The sequence below is a fragment of the Octodon degus genome, unplaced genomic scaffold (assembly GCF_000260255.1).
Source record: "Octodon degus isolate 3935 unplaced genomic scaffold, OctDeg1.0 scaffold00062, whole genome shotgun sequence".
Lineage (NCBI taxonomy): Eukaryota > Metazoa > Chordata > Mammalia > Rodentia > Octodontidae > Octodon > Octodon degus.
Window position 1 is genome coordinate 9,738,333 of NW_004524638.1, and position 7,826 is coordinate 9,746,158.

A 7,826-nucleotide genomic window follows, 5' to 3' on the forward strand; every position below is an offset into this window, starting at 1 on the left:
ACACACACACACACACAAACACACAGATGGTTACCTTTGTAAAATGCTAATTAATTTATTACTTTGAAAACTGGTTTAAGGGCCAGCCAGATAGCTCAGCAGATTAAAGCACCTGCTTAGGCAGACAAAGGGGTAGAGGGTATGATCCCCGGCCTGCAGTGCTGGCCCCACCTCCGGGGCATGCTGACATAGCAATGGAGATTGGGTATGGTGCATGCACCTGTAACCCCAGCGCTTGGGAGGCCGAAAAGAAGGAGAATCACTACGAGTCCGATCTGTGTAGTAAGACCCTATAGACCCCATACTAAATACATTTTTAAAAAAGGATTAAGGGAAAAAAAGGAAAGAGGGAAATCAAGCATTTATTCTGCCTTTCCTTTATAAATTCTATATCAAAGTAACCAAAGAATTGATGAGAAAAAGGTTGTTTCTGCACAAGGTTTCTAAATACATGAACAAGGAATGACAGAATTAGAAATAGTTAATAACAGAAGAAGGAGTGGTAGTATAGCACTACTAGATTAAGCCTCTCACGAAATCCTGGGTATCTAGGTAACAATCACCAATGCCATTCCAGTCAAAGAGAAAGTAAACAAAACACTTATGTTCTTGCTCTTCATTCAAATCATCTCCAGTTTTTAGAAAATGCAAGTTTAACTACTGTACAGGAAATGACAGAAGATTGTATTAAATCCTACCACATAGATACAGCAAAATCTGGAAACAAAATGTCACAGCAGAGTTGATCAGTTAACTACAAGATAAAAGTATTTTATTTTTTATTTTTATTTTTTGCAGAACTGGTGATTGAACTCAGGCCCTTGCACCTGCCAGGGAAGCACTTATTCTACTGAGCCATCTCCCTGGCCCCTAAGATAAAACTTTAGAAAGAGAAAATATCAACAAAATACAATGCAAGAACTTTGCTTTGCTCTTGATATGAACAAATTTGTCATTAAAAATAGTTATTAGACAAATAAGGGCAATTTTAACAATGACTATAGCACAATATTAAATTTTAATTTTTTAAAAATATATAACTATGATTATGTTTTAAAAAGAACCCTTTTTTAAGAGGTAGACACTGAAATACTGACAGAGGAAATCTGATGCTTTAAGCTTTGCTCCAGAGCAAGACACAAAGAAACAAGTGGCTGCAGGTACAGGTGAGAGCGGCCATGAGCTGATGACCGCTGCAGGTGACGAGAGTACTTGCTGTTCCTGGGGTTTCTATTTCTGTATCTCAAACTCTGCACAATCAAGTAAAAACAAAAACAAGGTCTATAAACTACATCTAGATTTGAAGGAAATATTTTCTCATATGACAAATAGATATTGAATGAAAGTCTGTCATATTTTTAATCAAAAATTAAATTTCTTAATTCTCAATACCTTAAAATTCACATTACCTGGTCACAGCAAATACTCTGTATAATATACTAGAGCTTTCAGGTGGAGCTGGCAATTGGTATTTACAAGAAAGAGTATCACACTCCCAGGCAAAGATGGAATTGTCTTTAAAACAGCTCAGGATGGTGTTACTTAAAGGTAGGAAGAAAACCTAAAGAGAGGAAAAGAAGTTAGTTTTGTATGCAAGCTTTAGATCTTTCAAATTTAAAATTAACATAGTTTTCTTTTCTAAAATCATCTTGAGCTAGAGAAAAATGTATTTATAATTTATGAAGGGTGTAATACTGGTCTTTCATAAACTATAACAGTTAAAGGAAATGGTAAACCATTTCAAATTAAAAAAATGTCTATAATGACTAGGCAATTAAAAAATCTAACAATTTATACCTGTTCACATATTTAAAAATTCACATGAAAACGAGATACCACTTTTAAGAATCAAGCTTAGCAGTCCATGACATGCACATATACAAACCATGTATCTGCACAGACACATGCACCACCGTGCGTGTTTATCAGCTGCCCAGCCTTGTGCCTTACAGCAGACAGTGAGCCGATGCACTGTGCAGGGCAGGTGCAGGTGCAGGTGCAGGTGCAGGGGCAGGGGCAGGGGCAGGGGCAGGGGCAGGGGCAGGGGCAGGGGCAGGGGCAGGGGCAGGCGCAGCGGCAGCACACTCCTCCACTTGCAGGGTTGTGGTGACACCCGCTGCACTGTCAGATGTATAAAGTATAGCGCACATGATGTGTAGTACACAATATCTAATAATAATAAATGACTGCTTCTGTGTATATATTTACAATACATTTTTATTGTTTCTTTAGACTAAGATCTTTTGGGGAAAATAAAAAAGCATGCTATGTTACACTGTCAACAGTGTTACATATCTTTTTTTAAAAAAATGTACTTGGTACAGGGTCTCACTGCACAGCTCGGAGTTGTAGTGATCCTCCTGTTTTCAACTTCCCAGCGCTGGGATTACAGATGTGTGCCACCATGCCTGGACTCAGTGGCCGACTCAGCACTGCTGGGGGTGAGGCTGGCGTGGCATGTGGTGCTGGGATCAAACCCTGGTCCCTGCGCTTGCCTAAGCAGGTGCTCTAGTCCACTGAGCTATCTTCTGGGCCCTTACCGTGTTATACATCTTATCTTCACCCAGTATCTTGATTAATCAAGAGATCACATCAGGTGACTGACTGTGATCAGTCCCCTCCTCTGCCCTTCCCTTCCCCTCCCTCCCTCCCTCCTTCCTTCCCCAGTACTGGGGATTGAACTCAGGACTCTGTGCTTGCCAGGCAGGTGCTTATTCTACTGAGCTATCTTCCTGGCCCCTAACAATATACTTCTTAGAACATACTGTCATTCAGCAAAACCTAACTGCATATTGATCTATGTGCTGCATTTAATTACTAACAAATGTTTAAAAGCATTAAATATTGCCAGGCATGATGGTACATACCTGTAAGCCCACTATTTGGGAAGCTGAGACAGGAGGACATCAAATTCAGGGCTAACCTAGGAAACTTAGTGAAAACCTTTCTCAGGAAAAAAGAGTAAGAGGGCCAGATAAATAACTCTGCCTCCTGAGTGCTGCCATTACAGGGGCGTGGCGCCATGCTTGATGGCAAGTAAAAGTACACGTAAACATTACTTATGAAAGAAAAAAGTGAAAAGCACATTAGAGATTCAATTTATTTAAAAGAAAAATGGAGTAAAATTCATTTACAGAACTGAAAAGTATTTATGTTCATTTCTACTTTTCTATTTCATAAACACTAAACTGTTTCCTCTTGATAATACAGTGTGTGTGTGTGTGTGTGTGTGTGTGTAGACACGTTTCTTGCTGTGTATCTCAGGCTGGCCTTGAACTCGCAGTGATCCTGCCACAGCCTCCTGAGTGCTGGGATTACGGCGTGGATAATACAAAATTTTAAGTGAAACTGACAAACATTTTCTCATAAATGCTACACTTGCCTCACGTATAATTCTGTAAATATACGTGGACAAAATGTACATATGTATAATGGACCATGGCACATACTAGATAATTAAAACTATGCTCCTGGGATTAGTAGCAACAGAATGCAACACAAATGCTAATTAAACTACACAAGGTACCTCTAGGTCACGGAAAAGCCTGATGGAGGTCGTTTTGCTTTAGGCTTATTTTTTGAAAAACAATCTCTGGGAGACTAATACGGTATAGGTCTAGAGTGACTTCTAGAAGTAGAGCTTTGGAAGGTGACTGCATTAGGAGCGTCAATGCAGCTTCTGCTGGGCAGGACTGGGCTAGAGGCAGGTCGCTGGGCTAACAGGACTTGAAGGGTTCCCTCCTTCTCCAGCTCCTCCTCCTGCTCTTTGCTTTCGGCCAGCATTACATGAACAGCCTTCCTCTGCTGGTGCTTCTCCACCATGCCATTTCTGCCCTGAAGCCTACCAACCATAAACTAAAACTTCTGAAATCATGAGCCAAAATAAACCTCTCCTTTCAGTTACGGGTGTCAGGTCTGTCTCAGCTGTGAGAAAATCTTTAGGGCCTTGTGGTAACCATCACTGTGTTACGAAGATTTATAATATGAAGGTTTTACAGAATTTATAATGAATATACTGCAATCTATATGAATGCCTTAAGACACTTTCAAAAATTAATGTCAAAAAATGACTTAAGAAAATTCTTATAACGAGCAGTTATTTTTCTAGAAAAGTTTAATGTTTATTCCTACTGGAAGATGCAAAAGCTTAAAAGTTAATGAGCATCAATTACTATTTTGGGAATAGCTATGATAGATTATTGCCTGATTATTCATTACTAGATTTGATTTTAAATGCCAGATTTTAATGATTATAAAATGGTTCGTAATGAATCATGTAGTATTATTTATAGTGTGTTCTCTTTCTTGATTTTTTTTTTTTTAAACTGGGATTGAACCTAGGGTCCTTGCAATGAACTACATTCCCCACCCTTATTTTTTCTTAAATTCTGAGATAAAATTTTTATTAATGTTTTTCATATTTGCCAAGTCACTAAACGCTGGGCTTGATCCTGTGATCCTCCTGCCTGAGCTTCCCAGAGTGCTGAGATTATAGATGCAAGTCACCCTACCCAGCTATAGTGTCATCTCGTAGACAAAAAACTTGGGCAAAACTCCAAAAAACGAGGGCCAGTCAAATAGCTCAGCGGATTAAAGCACCTGCCGAGGCAGAGCGCAGCGGCCGGGGTTTGATCCCAGCCTGCTCTGCTGGCCCTGCCCCTGGGCGCACTGAGACAAAGCGAATGAGACTGGGCGTGGTAGCGCAAACCTGTAATCCCACTCTTGGGAAGCTGAACATAGGTGGATCACTACAAGTCTGATCTACGTAGGGAGACTCTGTAGACCCTGTACTAAAATACAAAACAACAAAAACAAAACCAAACAAACTTCAAAATAATAAAATATACTTTCTGTGGATTGAGTGCATGCAGCTATAATTCTTTAACATTAAAATACTAAATTTTTATGTTAGTCTATTTTCTCTTGTTATAACAAAATATCTGATGCTAACAATTTGCAAAGAAAAAAGTTTATTTAGCTCACACTTTGGGAGCGTCAAGAGCATCGTGCCTGCTTCTGCTCAGCTGAGGGCCTTCTTATATTTTATATATATCTATTTTTTATTTTTTTGGCGGACCCCAGGATTAAACTCAGACCCTTGCACTTGCCAGGGAAGCGCTTATTCCACGGAGCCATCTCCCCAGCCCCTGATTATATTTCAACACAGCATTGTGATGGTAGTGTGGAGTGACTAAAAGCCACAGGGATCCAGGCTCGCTCTTTGTGCAGCACCCTCCACATAATCCTTTCCAAAGAGTGGAGCCCCAGTCAAGCAAAGCTTCCACCACTTCCTTAACAGTCCAGGACCTAGCTCCTAGCACACATCCTTAAACCATACCCAAATCAGCACTTACCTACTCAATTCTGTCGGTTGTTTTGCACTACTGAGGATCAAACCCAATGAGCTACAGCCTCAGAATCTTTTTATTTTTTCTTACTTTGAGACAGGGTCTTGCTAAATTACCCAGACAAGACTCAAACTTACCATCTGCCTTAGCCTTCCTTGTGCTAGGATCACAGGCATGTGCCACCATGCTTGGCTTCCAAATTAGTTTTGTTTTTTTTTTTTAAATATGAGGGATTGAACTCGGGACTTTATGCTTGCCAGGCAGGTGCTTAGGCCACTGAGCTATCTCCCTGGCCCCCAATCCAGTTTTGAGAAGTTCCTAAGCTCTTACCAAAGTTTAACAAGGGCTGGTGATATAACTCAGTGGCAGCACCAGAGCTTGCCTGGAAAGCACAAGGTTTTGAGTTCAATTCCCAAAACAAACAAACAAAAAAAAGAAGTGCAAAGTTTAACAAGAGTCCAAGATATTATTAGCAAGTTAAAGTCAAATGTATAATTTAAAAGTTTAGTGAGTGCCCACTTATCCAGAGACTGAATTACATTCAGAAACACTCTTTATTAAATGTTTTCTGATATCCAAACAGGAATCACAGTAATCACAAATCCCATGATTTATGCCAAAACCCACACTGAAAAAATGGATATTCCACCTCAAAGAATCAGCAAAAGAATCAAAATTTACTGATTTGAAGATGTGTAACTGGTTTACCTAACAAATAGTATGGTATGTAATGCAGTGATTTTAAGATGGGTTTGAATTCACGCTACAACTCTCTATAAAATTGTGGACAATGTTTTCCTCTTCTGCAAAAGGGGAAAATCATGCCTACCTTTCAGGATGATGTAAGCTAGAAAATAACTATTTAAAGTCCTCATGCAAAGCAGATACTCAACTGATACATTACTATTATTGCTATCACTATACTCTAAAATCTGTAGAATCTGGGCATGGTGCTACATGAGTGTAATCCACGCACTCTGGAAGGTTGAAGCAGGAGAATCTCAAGTTTGAGCTCAGCTTGGGCAGAGACTTAGTAGAGACTAAATAAAAAACAAAAAACCTTTAAAAAGGCCAAGCATATAGCGCACTGAAAAGGCTCCAAGTTCAATTTCCACTCCACCAAAAAAAGGGAAAGAATGAAAAATTCAAGGCAAGGAGGGAGAGTGGTAAACTTGTTAAAGACACTTAGAAAGTGAAAATCCATATGTATGTGGAAACTTTAGGGTAAGATATATTTCAGAATTTAGAATTATTTCACAAATTTAAAAGACACTCTAATACAACATACATTCTGTAGTATTATATGAGATGGGGTAATAGTTCACACTTGAATATACTAATACTTCAGCCTCATGTCAAATTCAGTTCAGATTCAGCTGCCAAGTTAATTAAGGTCAAATCATATTTTCTACTGGTTAAACACTTGTGTTAAATTGGGCCTGGTGGTGCATGCTTGCAATCCCAGCACTTGGAAGGCTAAGGCAGAAGGAATGCCTTGAGTTCAAGCCCAGCCTGAACTACATAGCTACACTGCCTCAAAACAAAAACAAAAAGCCCTCATGGGATTGGGGAGATGGCTCAGTAGAATAAACACTTCCCTGGCAAGCACAAGGGTCTGAGTTCAATACCAGGTTCTGAAACAAACAAACAAACAAACAAACAAACAAACAAACCACGTTCCACCCTTTGCAGTCTCAAAATTGCAAGGCGGCTGGACTTTGCCTTGAGGGGAAGGCCACAGAGCCCTGTGTTCCAGAATGGTGGCAGCAGCCACAGCAGGTTTCAGTATGGCGCTGGAATAGAGAATTTACTCCTGGGAAGCAGGGTCAGAGTGCTCAGAGATACAGGCACTTGGCTCCTACAGCCAAGAGAAAAAAAAGCCTGGCTACTGCTCCAGCTGATAGCAGACCTTGGCATCATCCACGTGGCGTTTTAGGCGCATTCAGAATGCAGGAGTCCTAAGGTTAAAAAGGCTTCCACCTCGATTTCAAAAGAAGGCCTGGGAGGCCAGGCAGTGTGCCCCTGGGAGGCAGTATGTGAAGCAGAGAGTAAAAAGCCTAGTCAGCAAAAACCCAAAAGTTTAAAAAAGCCAGAAATGTGGATGATTTAAGAAAAACTGCAGGGGGCCTGGCCTTAGCTCAGTCCTTTAAGTGGCTGCTTCCACAAAGCTGGCAGCCTCAGGTTGCTGGAGTTTGAACCTCACAACCCTCCCGCTGGCCAAAAGTGCCCTGAAGGCATTAGAGGAACCAAAAAAAAAAAATAAATAAATAAAAAAAAAGAAAAACTGCAGGTTGGCCAAATAGTTCAGTGGATTAAAGCACCTGTGAGCAGGCACTGGGGCTGCAAGTTAGATCCCGGGCCTGCAGTGTCGGCCCTGCCCCCAGGGCACACTGAGACAGTAATGGAGACTGGGCATGGTGGCCCAAGCCTGTAATCCCAGCTCTTGGGAGGCTGTAAACAGGTGGATCACAACGAGTC

General features: G+C 40.6%; 1 protein-coding gene across 1 annotated transcript in view; it reads right to left on the bottom strand.

Annotated features, from left to right (window-relative positions):
* Tbc1d31 (TBC1 domain family member 31) overlaps positions 1-7,826 on the bottom strand; it is a 117,182-nt gene that overhangs the window by 80,813 nt on the left and 28,543 nt on the right. The window lies entirely within an intron of this gene.